This window comes from Paramisgurnus dabryanus, chromosome 19 (genome assembly GCF_030506205.2).
Source record: "Paramisgurnus dabryanus chromosome 19, PD_genome_1.1, whole genome shotgun sequence".
Lineage (NCBI taxonomy): Eukaryota > Metazoa > Chordata > Actinopteri > Cypriniformes > Cobitidae > Paramisgurnus > Paramisgurnus dabryanus.
In genome coordinates this window covers 13,353,541-13,364,390 of record NC_133355.1, presented here as the reverse complement: position 1 = coordinate 13,364,390, position 10,850 = coordinate 13,353,541, and the positions used below count along the sequence as shown (strand labels likewise).

At 39.1% G+C, this 10,850-nt stretch overlaps 1 long non-coding RNA gene across 1 annotated transcript in view; it reads left to right on the top strand.

Annotated features, from left to right (window-relative positions):
• Positions 1-1,151: 1,151 nt before the first annotated feature.
• LOC135772296 (uncharacterized) overlaps positions 1,152-10,850 on the top strand; it is a 34,840-nt gene continuing 25,141 nt past the window's right edge. The window contains exon 1 of the long non-coding RNA XR_010543223.1: positions 1,152-1,235. This is a non-coding gene — a long non-coding RNA (uncharacterized lncRNA). The remainder of the gene's footprint in view (positions 1,236-10,850) is intronic.

Sequence of the window (10,850 nt, the reverse complement as noted above, 5' to 3'; positions counted from 1 at the left end):
TCAATGTGAACTATTGTTGTACTGTATAGATAAGTTTTTTTCAGTTTTTGGTGAACTTTTCCTTTAACGTTGATGTACAGTATCAAGCTTGTCCAGACTCTGCAATGAGCTGTAATGTAATGAGGTGGAAATTGGTCATTTTCACTTTTTTACCTTCCATTAAGGACCAATATGAGGAGACATGCCTGAAATCCCCCAATCATTTCTAGCGTTCAGTACGTCAAGCACAAATTGGAATTTTTTCCTGCTTATATCAAAATCAGTTTATTGCAACATCATCCCAAAGTAACGCGTGAACTGCAGAGGGAGTCTGTGGCAACATAAACAACACTTCCTATCATCATATATCAAATATCATATATCAAAAATCAACCACAAAGTGCCGTAACAGATGAAGGGTCTGAAATCACATTTTTAATAATGTCAGCATTTTTATACATGTATTCAGTCACTTTGAAATGTTGTTCAGAATTACCATTAAAAGAAAAAAATGTTTCTTGGTTGTGGGTGAACTCAAAAATGTATTAAAGTGAATGGGGCATGTCTCGCACAGTAATAATGCTACCAATGCTCCTGGTAGGAACAAAAACATATTTTATTAGAAAAAGGGAAGCAAAATACAGTTTCATGGCTGGTGAGAAATATTTACAGCCATTGACAGGTTGCAAAAAATTCAGTTAAGACCCCGACTGTGACTACAACAAATGTTGACTTTCTGCAGCATAAACAACAAACTTGAAAAGAGCAGAGAAGGGCCATGGTACAAGAGTTTAAAAAGCTTGGCAGAAGATGAACAGATTGCAGGTCAAAGGTGAAGGTGTTAACTGCATGAAAGCAATAAAAGAGCACTTCTTCCAAGACCTGCATATAAACAAGCATGGTCTTAAATATTCATGCTATAAAGTTGCTACTCTTTTCATGTGCCAAAAATAAACTGGAGAGATTAAGTTGGAGCAGAAGATGCTAAAGATGAAGAAAAGAGGATGAGGGAAAATGCCGGGTCGTCGCCTTGAATGCATGCTGATTTCAACTACAATTATGAGGTGATAAACGCAGAGCCTTGAAAATGTTCACCAATTTTCTTCTATTCTGCTTCGAACTGTCCTTTATTACTGACTTTTTTGTATCTATTGTTCTCATGGCTCTTTTTAAGTGGAGTGGACATGCTGTGGGAGGCTGGTAGCAGCTATAAGTACCCGAGCCCCGAAGCAGCGACTTCAAACCAAGAAACAAAGGTAAATCAGTTAGGTTAGCCTGCTGTGACAACTAAATCTGTTTGTTCCTTACCAATATCAGGTTCAGTGTACAGTTGAATCCATTTGGACCCTGTAAGACCACCCCCCACCCCGGCACATTCACTTTTTTGCAGTACGAGTTGTTGCTTGAATTGACTTGCTTATCCGTTTCATTTGGTCACATGTAAATGTTTTGTTATAATAGAGTGTTTATTATTGTTAACGTGTCTGAATGTAAGGCTCAGTCCGATCCGTATGTGCTGTGATAGTGCAGATATTTATGTGATGCGATTGAAGTTACAGATTTGAATTATATTAGGTTTAGTAATTTTATAAGCCTTCCATTAACCGAGGCATTAGTGACATAACTTGAATGATTAGAATCTTAATGCACGTAATATATTGACATCTCATACTAAATTAATCACTACAATCTCCTTCCACACACATTGCCCACAACCAACCTCTTCTGTCATGGCAGCACACAGCACCCAGAGAGCGGTTTCGAGGATAAAGTGGACCATGGCTGGAGGTGTCAGTGTAGAGATGAAGGTGCTGTGAGGGGGAAATGGAGAATTGGGAAAGGGGAGACCAGGAACGTGTAGCTCAGTGTCTTGGGGGTAACGCATTACGTAATAATATTACTTTGTTGAATTAACGAATAAAGTAACGCATTACTTTATAAATGTAAACATTAATATTTGAGTTACTTTTTCAAAAAAGTAATGCCAGTTACTTTTCAGTTAAATTAATTCAATTTAAAAAAATAATAATGAATACTGAACATAGTCATGTATAATTACGTGTGTGCGCATGTGAGGGGGAACAGTTTGAGTTAGAAAAGGCCAAAGCTTGACATTTTGTGATGGAAATATGCCAACTTCTCAGTCATAAAATAACACCTGCAATGCTTGAAAGAGATCAAGCCTCAGCCAAGTAAGAAAAAGTATTGCAAAAGTAGCTTAAAGGTAACGCAAGTATTACTTTCCATGAAAACTAACGCAAATTAGTTACTTTTTGGGGGAGTAACTTAATATTGTAATGCATTACTTTTAAAAGTAACTTTCCCCAACACTGGTGAGGATATTAAGGTGAATAAGCCTGCTTACACAACAACTACGTAGGTAAAAAATGGTAATGTTTTTCCTTTGCATTTGTGAAAAAATGCCAATGTTTTCAACATGGATCTGCGAAAACAACTATAAAGCTACAAACATACCCAGCAAGCAATTTTGCGTTTAAAAGACATCTAAACACAGCCCATGTGTCTAGGCTAAAACAAGGCTAAAGTTGGTCTGTGGGTGAAAAATTGTAATAGACGTCTAACCATAGCCCAAAAATAAATGAAATTAAATAAATAAATGAAACCAAACATCTCACTGATGACTTTGCTTACATGATGGAAAAAACCTAGCCTGGCTCCGCCCTCCTAAGTGCTTCCGCTTATTTTTCATTTCGCTTCAGCAGTACGTCTGGGATAGCTCTATAGAGTTTCGTTTTCTCCAGCAAAAATCTGCAGGACCAATCAGCGAACAGATGGGGGTGGCTAAGAACGATGACGTTGAGGTCGTGCGTCAGTTTGAGTTGTAGTTCAGTAATGGCAGCGGAGAAAGACGTGAGAAAAGCTATTCGGTCCGTTGTTGCAAAACTGCCGAATATACAGAAGTTAAAGCCGGAGCAAGAACCAGGTTTGCTAACTTTTGTTTGTCTGATTATTCTGACTTGTTGTTTCCGGACGGTTTCGGCGCATGATATACGTCACGACCACATGTTAGCAATTGGCTTTGGCAGATCCTGAGTGAATCTGGGCAGATCCAATAGTTTTAAACTTCAACAATGGACCCTCCTTAACGGAAGTAATGCTTTGCAATGGAGCGTGGCCAGACTCTCTGTACAAATGAAATGAATGTACGAGAGTCTGGTTATACCAGGCTAGAAAAAACCCAGGCATGTAGCGAAATTCAAGTTTATTTGGGCTAGAAGTGGGTTAGTCATAGCCGAATTATATTGGGTCTATAGTTAACCTAGACAGTGAAATGATGGCTGTTGCTTGCTAGGTACAAACAAAAAAGACAGTGACAGCATCAAGCAGTTTTGTTTGGGTGGACAATGCGAAAAGTGACCCTGTGGCCGGTTGCATAAACATAGCCATGACGTTAAGACTGCGTCTTAATTTTGATTCTGACTAACTAGCAATTAGTTAAGGATAATCAGTCTTATTATTTGGATTTAAATTAGACCAATCTACCTTTCTATGTAACATACTTAAAACAGGTATGATCAGTCTTGAAGAAAAAAATTCATGACTACGCTTTTAAGACTAGTCTTAAAGTTTTATGCAACCAGCCACTGGTCTGTAAAGTAAAAAAAATTTGTAAACTTTATTGGAGAAGTGTTAATAAAGTCCTTCAAAAATGAGTTTCAAAAACAAATCCTTGAATCAATTCGCTCCTTGAAAATCATTCAATTTGAATCCAAAAAGAATTTCAGGCTGAGATACCAGAAAACTTTCATTAATGGCGGTGCAAATAAAGTGCTCAGTGCATACCTGTATTAAAAATCACACAAACAAACCTTTCAGTCTCGCAGGACCTGTGCATGATCCTATTTTTGGTAAATTTTATAAGTGTTAAAAAGCAACTATTGTCCGATTCACGATTTTACATTGGTGTGTAAGTGTGTATTAGTGCAGTGCTTTCCAATCCTGGTCCTCAAGGACCCCCTCCCAGAAAGTTTTATATGTCTACATATTTAAAACCCCTAAATCAACTTATTAGCCTCCTTCCAAAATGGTAAACGTGTCTCCCTAAAAGCTGATAAGTTAAATCAGGTGTGTTGAATAAGGGGACATCTAAAACATTTTGGGAGGGGGTCCTTGAGGACCAGGATTGGGAAGCACTGTATTAGTACATGTTAACGATATGCAAAAGGTGCATACCCCAAAGTAAACGATGATGCAAGATATCGTTTCCAACGTAAATCTCTTTTCTTGGACTACAACAAACACACAGATTGTAGGCAACAGTTTACTTCCTGGGCCGACATTATCATAATTCCTCCCACTTTGACTCCTGCAAGTTAACTCCTGTCAGCATTGCATTGTGAGCTAATCTTTCAAACATGGTAAGGAGCGTCACATTTCCGGCTGACGTCAGAGGTATTCAGGCCAAATACAATGGACAGATTAGCTGGCAAATCAGGGACACAGCGCTTTTCAGATCAATGAGTTTTGTACAAAATCAATGCGTTTGAGGAAAGCAGTATATCTGGAGCTACAAAAATGTACGGTATATGGAAAATAATGTGTTTTTTGAACCATAAACCACGCGAACGTATTGTATTATACCAAATATACAAAATAACATTGTTTTTTTAGCAATGAAATAGGTGCACTTTAATAAACTCAGTATATTGAACACCACAAACACAGTCCTATAGGGCGGCCTCCATTGTTGGTATTGTTCTCTCACACATGCCTGTAATCTGAACACTTAATACTTATATGCATTACATCATCGTTTTTACAGATTAACGTTAGCTGCTGAGTAATAACATTTTCCTCTGGGATGATTCATAGGCTGATGTCTTTATGGCATTATGCTTTTATACAGAATAATCCGTCTCTTTAATGCTCTTTGTGTATATTACATAAAGCCACCTGTATTTATGAGAGCAGGAGGTAAACCTTATTATACAATATGTCTATAGTCACTCAGACAAGAACTGTGTGTTATGGGGTTCCTTCTTTGGCAGCTATAAATGATTTAGGCTCAAATCCTTTAAGATTCAAGGATAGGATTAAGGAAATAATCTCACAGACAAATATTCATGTTCCATTGTTCCTCATCTCTGGGACTGAGATGTCTCCTGACAGCATTGGATTTGAGAAGCTATTTTAAACCCCAAAACAGGAGTGTAATCTAATAGGAACATAGCTTTTTCCTTTTTTCGACATTTCTCTAATTGCACTGTTATTCAGTGGCGGCTCGTGACTGCTCATCCGAGGGGCGCAAATTCAAAATAAGTGTTCGGAGTGTAATGTGTTGCTTGTGTTTTCAAAATATCATGTCATGTGAACCATGTGCGTCACGTGTTTTGTCAAAATAAGTGCCTGTTTATGATAAAAGAGACGCCCACGTTCACAAAATACATGCAAGACACTCACTTAACAGTAAACTTTGATTACGCATGAGATTATGCGAGTATCTGGCTAACACAAGCATCTCTTTTATCATAAACCCTTTAGACGCATCTGCAGCAGGCACTTATATTGACAAGACACGTGATGCACACAGGATCACTCGACGCGCCAAACACATATTTGGAAATTACGAACCACACAAATGATGGTCTACATACATGTTGTGACGAACTTCGCATCGAGCGCTCTCGAAAAAGAAGTCACCGGCCGCCCCTGCTGTTATTATAGAGATATGTGTATAGGCACACATGAATTAAACTCAAAACAATTGTAATCATTTAAATGGTTTTTATACATTTTGTAATGTGTTTTATCGCAAGTCCAGTCTCCCATGCCTAAGTGTTATTTGTGTTGGTATAGATATAAAGCATTTTAGGTTATTTACTGCATATAGTTCTGTAACCGTAGGATGCTGATGGCACCCAGGGCTGCTGTGATCTTATTTAAAGACATAAACATGATTTTTATTATCACCAGTTTAATTCCTGCTAGATTATTTGCATCAAATCTTGCATAAGACATTTGGAAATCGTGTTAAGGACAGCAGCTTTGCAATAGTGATTGATTGATTTAAAGAAAAGGGCTTAAAGGGGACAGATAATGAAAAACCATTTTTACCTTGTCTTTGTTGAATAATGGTAGTCTACCCACATTCACAAACATACAAAAAGTGCTAGACATGCTAAACATCTCAGTCTAATAGAAATTCCTCTTTTAGAAATGTCAGCCAGAAAATGGCCCAATCTGAAAAACTGATGCTTATGACATCACAGGCATCTCCCTGCCCCTCCACTTTAAAACAATTGGCTACATTTTTTGAGTGGCAGCAAAGTCAGCCAATCAGTAATGAGATTGCAAGTTAAGCCAGTAGGGGGATCAAAATAGGTGCAAAACCACTTGTTTAAAATTCCCTCACCCTAATAGAGCTATCCGAGAGAGGTTTTTAGGAAGCTTCTAAGGCATTACAGACCCAAACAAAAAAAAATTGTCTACATGTCACAGAACAAGGATAAATACCCCGTTCAATCATTCTATGTCACCTTTAAAGGGGAAGTCCATTCTTGTTTGATATGAGTGATCCTTACTGCCTCTGATGCACGTTCAAATATGAGATACACTTCAAAAACAATGAGATGACCAATTTGCCTCCTTAAAGACCCACCAAATTTACTTATAAAGCTTTGTTTAATGCGTTGACGTAATTTCATTGCAACAGGATGTTATAGGGGAATATATTGAAAGTCCCCATTAAAAATAGCTCATAGTGTTTAGTTTACCTTACAGCCTGAAATCTGATGAGAAGCAGAAGTGCAGAATGATGTCATAAAAATCAATGGTCTGTATTGTGAAAGTGAGAGACTGTACGTTTTGAATGCTTATATTTTAGTTTTTAAGCACACTAGTTTAAAGATACCCTTAAGGCAAACATATTCATACTAAAAGCCAGAAAACGTAAATTTTTTCAGGGTCTTCTTTCTTAACAGGAGGTAAGAAATGAACTTGTAACTGATTTGTGATGATGATGATGTGAGGGCTATAAATAAAGTCTCCTTTTAAAGAGCATTACTCTAATACTACCAATTTAAACCTACTACAATAGATGAGCTCTCTAAACTAGTCACATCATCCAAATCATCGTCCTGTATATTAGACCCCGTTCCCACAAAACTACTTAAAGAAGTATTCCCTGTAGTGTCAACCCCGGTTCTAAATATCTTTAACTCATCGCTAGAAATAGGATACGTTCCAACAGCTTTCAAACTAGCAGTTATTAAACCGCTGATTAAAAAACCACAGCTTGACCAAGGAGAACTTAATAACTTTAGACCAATCTCAAATCTCCCTTTTCTTTCGAAAATATTAGAAAAGGTAGTGGCAAGCCAGTTACGCACATTCTTGACAAATAATAGTACATATGAAAAGTTCCAATCAGGATTCAGGCCCCACCATAGCACAGAGACAGCGTTGCTTAGAGTTACAAATGACCTCCTATTAACATCCGATCGTGGTGAAATCTCAATTCTTATATTACTAGACCTTAGTGCAGCATTTGACACAATAGACCACAGAATCCTACTCAATAGACTAGAAAACTATGTTGGTATCAGTGGTCAGGCGCTAGCCTGGTTTAGGTCATATCTAACCAATCGCTATCACTTTGTTTATGTAAATGAGGAAGAGTCATATCACTCCCTGGTTAAATACGGTGTACCGCAGGGATCAGTTTTAGGTCCTATCCTGTTCTCGTTATACATGTTACCCCTAGGAGACATTATCAGGAAACACAACATAAGTTTTCACTGCTATGCGGATGATACCCAGCTTTACATCTCCTCGCATCCCAGCGAAACACACACGTTTTCTAAGCTAAAAGACTGCATTAGCGATGTTAGTGACTGGATGGCACATAACTTTCTTAAGCTCAACTCCAATAAGACAGAGGTACTTATTATTGAACCAAATCGCTACAAACATAATATGTCAGATTACAAATTGCACATAGATGGCTGTACTGTGGTGCCATCTTCCACGGTTAGGAACTTAGGTGTGATGTTCGACAGCAACTTATCCTTTGATAGTCATATTGCCAACGTCTGCCGCACAGCATTCTTCCATCTTAGAAATATCTCAAAAATACGCCATATACTGTCTACATCTGACGCAGAGAAGCTTATTCATGCTTTTATGACCTCTAGAATAGACTATTGTAACTCGCTACTCGGGGGATGCCATTCAAATCAGGTCAACAAGCTTCAGCTAGTTCAAAACGCTTCTGCAAGGGTACTTACTCGATCTAAGAAGTATGACCACATAAGCCCAATTCTGGCATCTTTACACTGGCTACCAGTTAAATATCGCATCCAATTTAAAATATCATTAATCACCTACAAAGCTTTAAATGGCTTAGCACCCTCATATCTTAGAGAATTACTATCAGAATACAATCCATCACGCACACTACGGTCGCAAAATTCTGGCCTATTGATTATCCCTAGACTATCAAAAGTGTCTAAAAGTGGAAGATCCTTTTCCTACTTAGCCCCTAAGCTCTGGAATGATTTACCAACCGATGTCCGAGAATCAGACACAGTCGATCATTTTAAATCTAGACTTAAAACTTTTCTCTTCAACAAAGCATTCGCATAATTTGTCTAGTAAAGGTTCTTAACTCGCAATAGTTATTTTCACGGAACAAAGCACTCACGGTCATAACACAGACCAACCAAATAAATAAATAAAAACCTTTTCTACATGAACACTTAAAATGAATTGCATTAAATAGTTTGCCACCGTTTGCCACTGAACCTGCATTAACGACGACAGTGGGGCTTTCGGCCTTAGTCAAACGGTTTGGCACGTATGGTCGGGTTGCGATTTTGGTGCTTTCGTGTGTCTTGTGAATAGTATGCCATACAGACCCGTTTGCCACTGAACCTGCATTAACGACGACAGTGGGGCCTCCAGCCTTAGTCAAACGGGTTGGTATGTATGGTCGGGTTGCGTTTTTCGCGCTTTCGTGTGTCTTGTGAATAGTATGCCATACATACCCGTTTGCCACTGAACCTGCATTAACGACGACAGTGGGGCCTCCAGCCTTAGTCAAACGGGTTGGCACGTATGGTCGGGTTGCGTTTTTCGCGCTTTCGTGTGTCTTGTGAATAGTATGCCATACAGACCCGTTTGCCACTGAACCTGCATTAACGACGACAGTGGGGCCTCCAGCCTTAGTCAAACGGGTTGGCACGTATGGTCGGGCTGCGATTTTGGCGCTATCGTAAGTCTTATGAATAGTATGCCATACAGACCCGTTTGCCACTGAACCTGCATTAACGACGACAGTGGGGCTACCGGCCTTAGTCAAACGGGTTAACACGTATGGTCGGGTTGCGATGTTTTTGGCGTCTTCTCCTGGTCCTGTAAATGGTATACAATATAGACCCGTTTGCCACTGAACCTGCATTAACGACGACAGTGGGGCTTTAGGCCTTAGTCAAACGGGTCGTCAGGTTTCATTTTCTCTTAAAGATCGGAAGGTGACCCTTATTTACCATATATACCCTCGCATTGGGCCCCCAATTTGCTAAATCCTCAACTGTGGATAATATAATTATGCCGCAATATTTAGTCTGTCTGGAACTAAGCTGAGTTAAACCACATCACTGTGTGACACTTCAATACATATGAACGGCTGCTACGCTAATACGATTTTGTTTTTCTCTCCCTGTCTCGTCCTCGACCCGAGGACGAGACAAACAGACCCAGTCCCGGTAGATGTGAAAGTCGGCACACCTCTGATCTACTGGCCGTCCTTCAACATTATGCCCAGCTGATACCTGACCAACGATCACCGGCAGAACCGCTTAATCTCCGCTAAATCTCCATTTCCGTTCTCCCAAGGGTTTTTCCCTCCTAGGACTTATTTTTCCTCGGATAAAAGCACGGGGTTTTTTTTCTCCTAGGGGGTTTTTCACCCCGGGGAGGCAGCCTTTTTGGGCTTTACCTAGCTTCCTCTTCTATACGTTGCTTTAGTAATACGTGCAATTATAATATTGAGTCATAGCCGCAGCAAATTTAACTGCTCATGCTATCATGTATTCTGTTGTGCTATCTGTCGTTTTCTGTGCTTTTCACTGCTTCTATTTATGTAAAGCTGCTTTGAAACAATTGACTTTTGTGAAAAGCGCTATATAAATAAAATTGAATTGAATTGAATTGAATTGAATTGAATATTATGTAATCTATTACTAGCGAAACTAAACCAGCACCTGAGCCTCTTGAACATATTTTTTCAAACGTGTTTCCGTGCTTGAATGTGATGTAATGACTCTTCCAAGCAATCTTTATATTTTTATGACTGACGTGAGCATGTGAAATATGAATATCCATCTGGCAGGCAACAATTTTTAATGAGCGTGATAGGGAGCACATCTTTTTCCACCCATCGTGACAGCACTTTATAGCTGTTATTTATTTAGGGGGTCTCAAGAGAGAAGGAAGCGAGAGAGGCTACAGTGTAAATGACGAACAGTGGCCTCTTTCGCTCGCCCCATTGCACTGACCTTGAATTATCCGCCTCGCCTATCCACTCACACTAATTAGCCGACTTTAGCGCTAACACCTTTTAGTTACACGGTTGAATGTGTCGACACTGTCGTTGAATGCAGAAGCATATCAGATTTAACTTCAACAGCGTTTACTTCAATGCATCAAAAAGTTGATAGAAATTTTATAGCATTTTATAAATGACAACCGAGGACAAACTCTGGACAGAAATGCTCCGGTACAAAATATATGCACAAGAGATTTCTTTCAGCTTTGACAAACACACACAGTCACAAATACTCACACACCACTGCCTTCCCCTGGTTAGCGATCCCTTTGAGTATTAATCTGTGATTCTGAAGATGTGACAC